General features: G+C 48.8%; 1 protein-coding gene and 1 long non-coding RNA gene across 3 annotated transcripts in view; one reads left to right on the forward strand and one right to left on the reverse strand.

Annotated features, from left to right (window-relative positions):
* Positions 1 to 12,442, reverse strand: part of LOC309538775 — a 247,682-nt gene that overhangs the window by 138,128 nt on the left and 97,112 nt on the right. The window lies entirely within an intron of this gene.
* The window catches only part of SYNDIG1L (synapse differentiation inducing 1 like), a 92,947-nt gene that overhangs the window by 33,626 nt on the left and 46,879 nt on the right, over positions 1 to 12,442 (forward strand). Inside the window, exon 1 of one of the 2 annotated variants that reach the window (XM_082234113.1) lies at positions 7,737 to 8,146. The exons of the other annotated variant lie outside the window; for it this stretch is intronic. The gene's annotated coding sequence lies outside the window, so the exon portion shown is untranslated. Of the gene's footprint in view, positions 1 to 7,736; positions 8,147 to 12,442 lie in introns of those variants that run through there. 2 annotated transcript variants of the gene reach the window in all.

The following is a 12,442-nucleotide window of genomic DNA, read 5'->3' on the forward strand; positions in this document are numbered from 1 at the left end:
TGTGGTCCGCATGAAGGAGACTGCAGCCACCTTTAATTGAGGAGAGCAGCTCTAGCGGTTTAGGACTGGGATGCCGCGTGGCTCAGATGATTCCGTTCTGGCAATGGCTCACCTTGGCCATCCATCCTTTGCCTCCACCCCCGTAGTCCCTTGGAATGCATTTCCAGCAGCTTATCGCTAATGTACTGCAAGGATGCTTTTAAGCGAATTAACAAGCTGTGTGTGAGGCGTAGCTTTTCAGGGTGGGAAATAATCTATTTTGTAGTGGCCTGCGTCTTTCAGGAGCGAGGTTTTGATGAGCTCAGTCAGTGCCAGTTTAGTTTTATGGGAACTCACTTTCAAAGCTGTCCTTTCGGCTTCTCTAGTAAGGGGTATTGGTGACTTCTACCCACCCACCCAAGGCTTTGCCATTGAGGAATGACCTCTTGGGTTTTATAATAAGGCTTTGTCCATTGTTGGTCCTACGTGTTTACATTTAATTAGCCCAGGTGGCCTAAACCTTGCTGCAAGCTGTTTGATAGCCAGAACAAACCAAAGACTTGAGAGCAAACACATCACCAGGTCTGAGGCTGGATGCCAGCAGAGCTTAGAGAATTAGCTCTTTCCCGTGGTGCTTAGGAGGATCCTTATGTTGTGAGTTCACCCAGCTGATAAGATTGCCATGCTGTTACCTTGCATTTGGTAGCTCCCATTATAGTCCCCAAGGTCAGAAACTGCTCCTAGTGTTTATGTGACATTCTTGGGCATGGGTCTGCCAATTCTTTCCACAGTAGCCTGCTTTGGCCAGTGCTTTCTGGTTCTATAAGCACCCAAGCAAGGAGGTGAAGTGTTGCAGGCTCTAGGACTTGGGACCAGGAAGAACTTTATCAACTGAGACCGGAACTCAAACCTTGTACTATATAACCTGGATCACAGTCTGGACACTGAGGTCCAGCTCCAAGGGCCTTCTGGCTGTTCCCCCACTGTGAGAAGTGAAGTTACAGGAAACCAAGCAGAGGGCCTTCTCGGTAGTGGCACCCGCCCTGTGGAAAACCCTCCCATCAGATGTCAAGGAAATAAACAACTATCTGACTTTTAGAAGACATCTGAAGGCAACCCAGTTTAGAGAAGCTTTTAATGTTTGATGTTTTATAGTGCTTTTAATATTCTGTTGGGAGCCGCCCAGAGTGGCTGGGGAAACCCAGGCAGAGGGGCGGGGTATAAAGTTGTTGTTGTTGTATAGCACTCTCATACCACTTTAACAGTCACAGCTCCGCACTGTGGGAATTGAAGTTTGTTAAGGGTGCTGTGAATCGTAGCTCTTTGAGGAGTCTCCTAACAACACTCAGCACCCTTAAGAAGTGACAGCTCTCAGGATTCGTTGGGAGGAAATCTTGACTGTTGTAGGGGTATAAGAGGGTGTTAAATCTATGGTGTGGGTGTAATCCTAGTGGTGGGCTGGTATCTCAGATGTGGGCGTTTATGGCCTCCCTGTGGGACAAGAGAGAGAAAGAAAGCATTCCTTTATTGGTAACTGTCAGGAGATAGCGGTGGAGGCAGCAGGAGTGCCTCAGTTAGCACCACACATGGATGCAAGCTGCTGGTGTCAAGCAAAGGCTGCCAGCCACTTAATGACTGTATGCTTTCACAGGTTCCACTGTTTCACCCACTTCAGGGATGGCATCAGCACCCAGCACTCCTGGACAGCTGCCAGGGCCCACTGGTGCAGGGCTGACCTCCAAACCTTGTCAGATCTCCCTCTCACCTCTTTTCCTGGCCTTAAGTTTACTTGGTAGCAACAGCTGGGTCTGGGAAACTTCTTACCATACACTTTGGGAACGGTAGACTAGCAAGCAAGCCTCCAGATTCAGCCACTAGTGTCAAATAAACTCATGGGCAGGAGGACACCAGTGCCAGGGTTCCCAGAAGCCTGGTGCCAGCCCTATAAACTAAATAGAGACATGCAGTATTAGTGCCTGTGATTGGCAGGGAATATGAGGCCTCTGGATTGGCTCAGCCAGGTATAAATAAATTGCAAGATCCTGGCCGCCTACGTTTTGCCTGGCCAACAAAGTAGAATTTCCTGCCCTCAACATGCAAGAACAAGACCTGTGTGAAATCTTGCGATTGCAGGAAATTCTCTTTGTCTTACCCGCAGCGCAAGCCAGTCACTCCAATATCTCGTTTCTATGAAATTATCTCATTTCCAGTGTTAGAAAAAGACAGCTGCCTCCGAGAGCCGGAGTTGAAAAGATTCTGCCCCTTTGTCTCTTTCTCTTTCTCCATTGTACCTAGCACAATGCAGCTGATCTCCCAGTGGTATCTACGTGGATGAAATAAAACAGTTCCTCATTCATCCAAAACCTTAATGCAGAAAAATGATTATGGATAAGAACAGTTTGTCACCTGTGGACAAGCGTATCTCCCCACATTGCCACTTTCTCCCTCTCCCTATTTCTCTGACTGCTCAGCCCTTGCCCAGAAAGAAACCTTTCTGAACACAAAAGACAATAGGTGGAGCAGAGGTCTTGGGTTTGGGGGCAATTGAAGCCACCTACAACCTCTTAAATAGGAACATAGGAAGGTGCCTTTTTCTGGCACAAAATATCAAAAGGGCCATTTGGAATGGAGAAGCAGTTGCCAGAGTCATGGCTTAATACTTCTCTTTCCCCCACCGTCCTCACCCTGCTTCTCTATTAGAAATCAGCACCTCCTACAACTTACACTAGCATTTGCATGTGATGTGTTAGTTATCCTGTTAGGCATAAATCTAAAACCTGTAGTGTGTAAAGCAGCCCTATAGTGTGGGAGGTGTTGTGCCCTAGGATGATTTGAGAGGGCTGGAGAGAAAAAAGATAGGTGGGGGGCATAAGTAGGACTGTGGAAAAGCAGAGCCATAGCTAGGGGAGGGTCTAGCCGGGGTTTCTGCCTTCGGTGAAGCCTTAATAATAATAATATATTTATACCCCACCCATCTGGCTGGGTTTCCCCAGCCACTCTGGGTGGCTCCCAACAGAATATGAATAATAATTTTAAGAAAGCAATAAAGCATCAAACATTAAAAACTTCTCTAAACAGGGCTGCCTGTTTAGATGTCTTCTAAAAGTCAGATAGTTGTTTATTTCCTTGACATCTGATGGGAGGGCGTTCCACAGGGTGGGTGCCACTACTGAGAAGGCCCTCTGCCTGGTTCCCTGTAGCCTCACTTCTCGCAGGGAGTGAACTGCCAGAAGGCCCTTGGAGCTGGACCACAATGTCTGGGCAGCCATTGAGGCTCCCAACCTTCCATCAAATCTGGGCTTCAGCCAGCAGAAAGATGAAAAAGTGAACTGGCAGCCACAAGCTCCATCCTTTCCCTTTCCCCATGAAGCTGAAGAAGGCTCATTTACAATTTGATGCAGAGAGAGGGAGAGTTGGAAAATCTGGAGAGGCTGCTTGGCTCTCCCCAGTGAAGCAGAAGATAGGATCCCCTGTGTGTTTGCTACTGTGTAAGAAAGAAATTCTGGAGGGAGGGAGGGAGGGGAGGGAAGCTGAGGAATGGAATCAGTTGGACTAAATGATCCTTAGGGTCCCTTCCACAACTATACAATTCTATGATTCTATGATCCCTGCAGAACTTTGAGTGTATTTAAATAACTAAGGTTGAGTCATTTTACAGACTATTCATGATCCACACACAGGAAAGTAAGGGTCAAAATAAAAAAATTCCTTCCAGTAGCACCTTAAAGACCAACTAAGTTAGTTCTTGGTATGAGCTTTCGCGTGCATGCACACTTCTTCAGATACACACGAATTTTCGTGCATGCACACGAAAGCTCATACCAAGAACTAACTTAGTTGGTCTTTAAGGTGCTACTGGAAGGAATTTTTTTTTATTTTGACTATGGCAGACCAACACGGCTACCTATCTGTAACAGGAAAGTAAGGGGTGTATGAGCATTTTTCCTCCCAGAGGCAGTTCCCTAGCAAGCTCTGGTCAGCCCGGCTGCATTAGGATTGTAATAGAAGGGCACTTTCTACTTTGGACTGGCAAAAAGCATTTCTTCACCTTACATGGAACTGAAAATGACTACAAAATTATCATTTCCTAAAATGAGTAATCAAACAAAAATAAAATTGAAAGGAATATTGTTGAAGCTTACGCAGGAGTAAATTTACACATCAAAACTCCTTGAAAGAGTTTGCGCAAAACCAAGCAGAGGGGTGGATGGCAAAAAAAAAAAAAACCCCCTCAAAGAGGCTTTGTTAGACATGATACCAGAGCACTGCTACACAGTGATAAGTTATTATATGTTGGATACACCCGGCCTTTCAGCCAAGACTGGCCTGCAAAGTGGCTTAGGCTTAAAATCCATGCGAAGGTGCAATTTAGGGGTGGGTGTGTTTTAGAGGGGAGCAGCCTCTTCTAGCTCCTGGCGGCTGCTGGCACAGTACAGATGCCAGTCTTTTCATCCAGATGGAAGGGGCAGAAGGAGCTGCAGATGGACCCAGGGGCTGCTTGATGGCAAAGCTGATGTACCAGAAGGGGCAAGTGTTGCTTGCCTTGAGAAATATCACACACTGTCAAGTTAGGGCCTCTCCAGATGGTAGCAGAGCCCAGGGCTGATGTAGCGCTAGACCGTAAGTATTACAAGAAAGAGGTACCAGCTTCTAGCTCCAGATTTTTTCTGCAACATTTGCTGTTTGGGACTCTGCCATCCAACCCAGCTGATCATGCTCATTGCTAGTCTGCTCTTTGGACAGACAACAATCAGCACGAGGATCAGGCACAGTCTCCCTGGATGGCTTCCAGGTATTATGAATGGAATGATGGATGAAGAGGACCCGCAAGGTGGGCAGGCAGGCATTTTCCTCCCTCTCTTGCAATTGTAGGAAGAAGAGTCACCCAACATAGTTGATTGGGGATAGGTTACAGGCAGACAGGATGAAGCGCTTCTTTGCACAATAAGCATAATTTAACTTATGAGACGGATTCTCAAAAGTTGTGGTGATGCTGAAAGCAACTTTAGGAAAGGGTTGCATTAAATTTATGGAGGACAGAGTCTTACCGTGGATATGAGAGCTAGGACTGTGATAGGAACATACAAAGTTGCCTTATAGTTATGGTGCAAGGCAATGCCAACCTTTTGGGGGTCTGTGGGCATGTTTGCACACTGAAGGAACTGTTGTGGGCACCACACACACACACACACACACACACACACACACATACACCACACAGCCAAGCATACACCACAGCCTATTATACTGACTGCACCAAAATGCTTCTTTCAAGCCTAATTTCAGCTGTTTAGGGAGACACTGTGGGCCCCAGGGGCAGCCTTTGCAACTGCCTGTGTACCTGTTAGCACCACATTGGTAGGCCCCTGATATTCATTGGTCCATACTGATAATTTTTTTCTGGCGGTGACACCCCAGCATCTCAGATCCAGTGTTCTTTGGCTGTATCTAGAGACGTCAAAGAAACGTTTCAGTGTTGTAAATTTAAACAGGGAAAACGGGTAGAGGAAAACTGGACTCCACGTCGCCATCTTTTGGCACAATGTTCTATCACACATACAACACATACAAATCACTTTTTCTCTACCAGTCTAGCTCAGTCCCTATTCCACCCTATTACCACCTGATCCTTTAAATGGGAGATGTCAGGGTCTGACCGTGATATCTTAATCATGGAGACCATATGCTGCATATCACTAAACTAATCTCTATCCAAAAGGGGAATTTCCACATTCCGTGGCAACACCTGGTGAGCAGATGCTGAAAGTGAATCAATTAGGGTCTCTATGGCCACCGTGCCCTGCTTTTGCCCCTGGCATCTGGCAAGCAGAGAGTTTCACTGCCTCTGAACACCGAGGTTCCACTTAGCTGACATAGCTAATTGTTACTGATGGCTCCATCCTCTGTGCACATAACTTAACCCATTCTGAAAGTTGTTGGTGCCCAATTTACTGTCCATATATCATCACAACTTCTGCAAACTTCCCAGGGATATCTGGCTATCAGAGGCAGAATACAAGCATCATCTTTGCTTGATCCAGCAAGACTGTCATCATGTTGCTCTGTTTCAAGTGCACAAAATCAAGCGCTCCTCTGTATGGAAGTTCCCCTATGGACCTGGTGCCCTCCAAATGTTCTTTGACTACAACTCCCATCAGCCCCCGCTGGCTGGGGCTGATGGGACCTGTAGTCCAATGACATCTCGAGGGCACCAGGTTGGCAAAGGCTGCTCGGTGGTGTCTTTTCTTTTTCCTCAGTGTGGGGTGGGAGAGCATGTCACTTGCTCAATACCACAGGGATTTAAACATTTCTACTCAGACTAGACAAAAATCAGACTGGTGCGGGGAGTGGAAGCGGAAGCATCTCTTAATTTTTACTGGCAGAGAGATTCCACGGAGTGGATAAATTAGCCATCAACCACTCCCTTATCTACCAGACTAATCAGTGGCGTAGCGTGGGTTGTCAGCACCCGGGGCAAGGCAAGTAATTTGCGCCCCCTAACCCGTGGATTTGCGCCCTCTAACCCGTGGATTTGTGCCCCCTAACCCTAACCCCCAGATGTTGCGCCCGGTGTGGCCGGCCCCCCCTGCACCCCCCACGCTACGCCACTGAGACTAATACAGCATCACAGTAAGGGGTAATCTGGTGAATGCTCAGCAGGTTTTCAGCAATTACAGAGGAATCCAGTTGGCCCTTTTCACAAAATCCCAAGTCTCTCGCCCACCTTGGGGTGCAGAACATGGGAAGAAAGGTCTTAAAAATGGTCTGTAGTTTGTGTATCAGTCCATTGGGCACACAGACTGAGTGACAAGTGCATTCTTCATATCCTTGCTTGATCATTAGCACTGCAAATCGATTGGAGATTATGGCAGAACCCAAATTTATGTATGTTTACTCAGAAGTAAGCCCCACTCTGCTCAGTGGCCCTACTCCCCAGTAACTGCTCATAGGCTTGCAGCTTACAGGCCAATCGCATGCATGCCCATTCAGAAATAAGTTCCACTGAGTTCAGTAAGATTTATTCCCTGTCGGTTGTAGGCTCAAATTAACAGTTTAATTTACTGTCTGCGTAATTTGGGAACCTTTGGAAGAGTATTGAAGATAACACAATTTTAAAAAGGAAAACCATCCCTCGGTCTTAGCCGCACAAATTCAGATTTGCCTAGCCCTCCCCGCTCCCAAAACCCCAACCGGTCTCAGACCAGGCGAGAACATCTGGGAACACCTGGGGCTGAACATGGGCAGCTAAGTTAGTTCCTCAGCCCCTTACTTGGCAGCCCCAAGTAAGAACAGGTTATAATAAATACAGTTTTAATTATTATTTTTTAAATCCATCTATGACTATAGATCGTTTAGAGATGCTGTCCTATTTAACTCCCCCCAATAAGCATAGGTATAAATTAAATGGTTCCGAAAATATACCGATGAGGCATTGAGGCTGCGATCCTCTGCACAGTTACTCGGAGAAACTATCCCATGGAAGACAGCGAGTCTTATGCCTGAGAGTAAACAAGCCTAGGGACTGGGCTGTTCAAATATCTCCCAGTCATCAGATTGGGTTTAGAAATGAAGGACTCAAATCTGGAACAAAACAAAACAATCTTATTGCTGGAATCAAGCTGGTGATTCTCTCACATTCCGTGCCGCCCTGTCTGAGCTTATGACATATTGTTGACCAGGAAAAAGCCACGGCAGTGAGGGTGGGCGGGCTGCGGAGTGGGGGGGGGCTTGGAGAAATGGGAGGGGAGAAGATGGTTAGGGAGGAGATGCCAAGTATCTGGCTTGGGGCAGAGGGAGAGTCCGAGAGAGGCAGCCGGAGCCCCCGTTTGGCGGCGCAGTCCCCCCCCTGGGGGGGAGGAGGGGAGGCGGGAGGAGAGGACACTCCGCTCGGCGGGGGTCTCCGGCTCGCAAGCGAAGGGAAGCTTTGCTGCAGCTGAAGGCTTGTGCGGAGCAGCGCCGCTCTCGGCCGCGCAAGGGCGCATCTCCAGCTCTGGCTCCGCCTGCGCCGCGGCGCTGCTTCCCGGACGCTGACCCTCCGCCTACTTGAAGCTCTCCCCACCGAAGGCAGGGGCCCCGAGGCGAGGATCGGCCGCGCCCGGGGGAGGGACAAGGATGCCTGCGCTCGGCTCCCTCCAACTCGGCGGCTGAAGCAGCTTCCTCGGCTCAGGTAAGGCTCCCGAGAGCACCTTTCCCCCACCGGGGGCGCGTGCCGTCGAGGCGCACGGCGAGGACCTCCCGAGTGCCGCCGCCTTCCTCTCCAAAGTATTGGGCCAAGCGAAAATAGAGAGCAATAGCGGGGGTCCCGGAGTGGGAAGCAGCCTATCATATGTGGGTGGGCTGGGGGGGGGGATCTGAGGGCGAATGGGCGACTCTTTGAATGAAGTTTGGGGAATATGTGGCTCCTCCAGGCACGCCCCGTGGACAGCGCCCTCGTGTGCGCATCTGCTCAAAAGCGAGTCCCCTTTGAACTTGCTCCCAGGTAAGCGGCTGTCGGGGAAACCCACTGGGAAGGCAGGCTTCTCAGGCGCCCCGATGCCCTGGTGAGGGGCGCAGGGACAATCTCTGCGTGTTGGGCTTGCTAGACCAGTCGAGTGGACGACTCCTGGTCCTCGACAGACAGCCCCAGCTGGGCAGGGTCTCCCTGCCTCCGAAATGTCTTTCCCCGGACGGTTGTGCTGCACTTTCCGGAGAGAGAGCCACCTGCTGTGGTCGCTTCCTCCTCCGGCTCCGGCGGCTGCCTGAACTTCGCGCTGCCCGGGCGCCACAGGAGCGCGGGGGGAGAGACTCGAAGGAGAGCAAGGCAGTGGCAAGCATGAACCCCCCGGTCTTAAGCATGTTTCCACGCTTGGAAGTTCCGCAGCGCCTAATGGGAGTCGATGCGCCCCGGGTTACACAATGAAACCCCTTTGCCTTCACAGTACTTCTTTCTGCGTAAGCGGGTTTAGGATTGAGCATCCCTCTAAGAGCCAGCCAACGGTCCCCGGTGAGCCGAGAAGGGGGAAGAGGTGACTGCTCATCTTGGGCACTGTGAATTTATTGAGGGAAAGCTCCTAACCCGCCCCAACCCCCCAGGAGAAGGCAGGACTCCCGCGGAGGGAAGAACAACAATGCCTCTCCCTCCTTCTCACTCAGGAGGGCTGGGAAGGGGTCCCTTGAGGCTTAGGAATACAAAGGATTTTGCGAGGGGGGAGCAGGGAGGTGATCCCATTTTATCTGCACAAGCCGCCACCGAGGTAAGTCAGGCAGCGGGACGACTAGCCCAAGATGATCCACTGCATTTTGCTGCCACGCGAGGATCTGAACCTATGTGGTCCAAGGCAAACTCTTGGTGCCATTCATCTCTGAAGACATTTGCTTGTGCTTGGCAGGAGATGACGCCTGACACAGAAGTTAAGTTGGATGCAGAATGCAGTCATCACCCAGGCGTGACTTTCCTCTAATCAGTGTTTACAAGCTACCTAGAAGTGTTTTCTTGGACTGGTACCTCTTCTTTAGACAGCAGCCAAGAGGTAAAGCAGGAAGGGAGAGAAAGCTGGCTGAGAACTGAGAAAGCTTTACTGTCACAAGTCTGGAGCAAAGCCCAGTTTGCTGCAATTCCAGCCTGGGTCTGCTTGGGCACGGCAGGTCCCACAAGGGATGCTCGGATAGAGCCACTCTCATTCTCACCTGCTTTCATCCTTTTTAGGCTCCATCAGAATTTGGGACAGACTCTGTGTGGCAGCGAAGCTTAAAGAATGTGTGCCATCTGTCGTTCCAGTCTATGGCACTTCTATACCCAAGGTTTTAAATGGCTTTTTGCTGAAATTGGCCTGTAATGTCGAATGTAATATTAACTAATATTGGCTGGAAAATATATTCGTTTTTTTAAAATGGCTCTTTTCCGCTTTCTGGCTGGCATGAACTACATCCACTCATGCGCACATGCAGTGCGAGGGAGGCTCAAAGGCACTTTGAGATGTGAATACTCCAGTCCTGTGTTACAGATGTCTCTCTCCTGCACTTTCACTGCCGTTCGGCCCATGGCCAGACCTCTAGTATGTTCCCTGCCCCATGAAGCCATGAATCTGAAGCTGTGGCTTACCTGTTCTGAGACTCAGTGTCACTTGGCGGCTGGTGGAGACATCATCTTTTTGTGCCAGTGGTAGTCAATGTGCTGCTTTTCAGGTGTTTTAATAACTAGCTCAGTTGGTACAGAAGGAGACTCTTAATCTCAGGAGCATGGATTCGACCCCCACTCAAGCACCCATCTAAAGATTGCAGGGGGTTGGATTAGATGACCCTTGCAGTCCCGTCCAATTCTATAAATCTATGATTCTACAACTCCCATCATCCCTGACCATTTGACATGCCCTCTGGGGCTCATAGGAGTTAAAAGTCCAGCAACATCTAGCACAGATTATGTTGGTTACTCCTCCTCTAGGCAAATTAGTTAGAGTTACTCCAGGGCAGTTGCTGCCCCTTTCTGTCTTGTCCTAAACCTGGGGTCCACAATATAGCATCCCTGCCAATGGCCTCTGCCACTCGTGTGTGTGTGTGTGTGTGTTTAAATGAGGATTTGGGGGGTTGTTGTTGCTTAGTTAGGGGGTGCTGCCTGCTTTTTGAGGGGTGTTGCCTGCTTTTTATCTCTGTTGGTTCATGTGTGAGAATGTAGACCTCCTGTCTATCGCTGTGGGGAGGTCTGAGCATCACCAGTTTTTCTTCTGTGAAATGGATATTTTGTGGAGGGCCATGACAGTTTCTTAGATTTCCAAATGTACCCCCACTGGTCCAAAAAGATCAGGGACCCCTGCCCTAAACATAAGCTACAGTTGCCCTGAGGGTAGACTCCTACTTATCTCTGCTTAACAACCTCTCATAACTGTTTAGGGCTGGACAGTAGCTACTCTGAGGTAAATTAGCACCTTGCCTTTTTGGGTGTAGGAAACTAAGGTCTGCCTGACCAGTGGCGTAGCGTGGGGGTGCAGGGGGGGCCAGCCGCACCGGGCGCAACATCTGGGGGTTAGGGGTAGGGTGCACAAATCCACGGGTTAGGGTGCGCAAATCCACGGGTTAGGGGGCGCAAATTACTTGCCTTGCCCCGGGTGCTGACAACCCACGCTACACCACTGTGCCTGACAGTATTTTGGTGTCATGCTGACATAAGCTCATGAAGGACACATAGAATCACAGGAATTTTAGAGCTAGCAAAGACTTTTGAGGTAATCTCACCCAGCCTCTGCTCAGTGCCAGAATTTACAGCATCGCTGACGGAAGCCTGTCCAGCTTCTGCTTAAATACCTCTGCATCTTGCAATATATTCCCCAACAACAACATTGCCTTGTCAGATGAGGGTGGGATCTTTCATTGCAGTCAAAGTATTTCCCAACTGTGTCTCCTTTCATCCCTCAACCCAGTCTTGACTTCTCATGCTGGCTACCTTATTGTCACCTTATTCATTAATTAATTGCAGGACTAAAGCGTGGAGTTTAAATCATTTTTTTGTTAGAACTGCCTTCCTGTGAAAGGTGGTTGTTTAAAGTCAGCCACACAAATCTCTTTTATTCTAGGCAATATGTCTAAAATGGCTTTTCAAACAATGAGTGGTTTTCGTTCATAGAAACCTTTCCACACTCCTTTTCTCCCTCCCTTTTCTTTTGGCATGAAATGTTCTTAAAAATAGCATCTCGATTCAGTGATACTTTAATGGGTTGGTTAGAAGCATGGAAATTAATTGACTTTTAAAACCTGGAATGAATTGGCTGTTCTGGCTTTGCTAAAGAGTCAAAAATGCCATCGGCCTCTCAATTTTGTAGCACACATAAACAATCACAGCTCGGGAATTCCATAATCCTGCTGGGAATGCAGGGAGAGGGGAGCGTGGACACAACCACCCATCTTCTGCAGACCCACCTAACTCAGGATAATGGCATGAGGTGTGTTTGGGAAGGTTGCACCAATGGCACAGAAGCGGGCAGGTGGTGATGTAAGCACATCACAAATTTCCAAGAACCAGAAATAACAACTTTGCTGCTGGTTGGTGGAGAAATTAACACTTTGCTCATCCTTAACTCTCTGTCTCCCACCCCCTCTTTTGAATTCAAATCACACACCCCCAAGGCATCCCCCCTGGCAAAGTTCCAAATGACATTTGCAGAGGACAAAGACATGATTGGTCCCCTGTTGTGGGGTGCAGATAAAGAGGTGAGGGGATAGAGAAAGTTTTATTTGAGAAGGATCATGGGGGTTGTTGCCTGCATTTGCATGCAATCATTAGTTCCCACAGCTGTATCTTCCTTCCTTCCTTCCTGCACTAACCTCTTCCCAAAATTACATCACTCTGAAAATCGTCATCTAATTTTCTCTCCCCGTCTGTCTCAGCCTTCCTTGCTCCTTCCTTCTGCAGTGTCTTTTGAGCATTTGGGAAATTATTTCCCCAGAGAGATGTATTACAAGCACTTTTACAAGACAAATCTCTGAGTGTCAG

The sequence above is a fragment of the Podarcis vaucheri genome (genome assembly GCF_965113315.1).
Source record: "Podarcis vaucheri genome assembly, chromosome: 1".
Classification (NCBI taxonomy): domain Eukaryota; kingdom Metazoa; phylum Chordata; class Lepidosauria; order Squamata; family Lacertidae; genus Podarcis; species Podarcis vaucheri.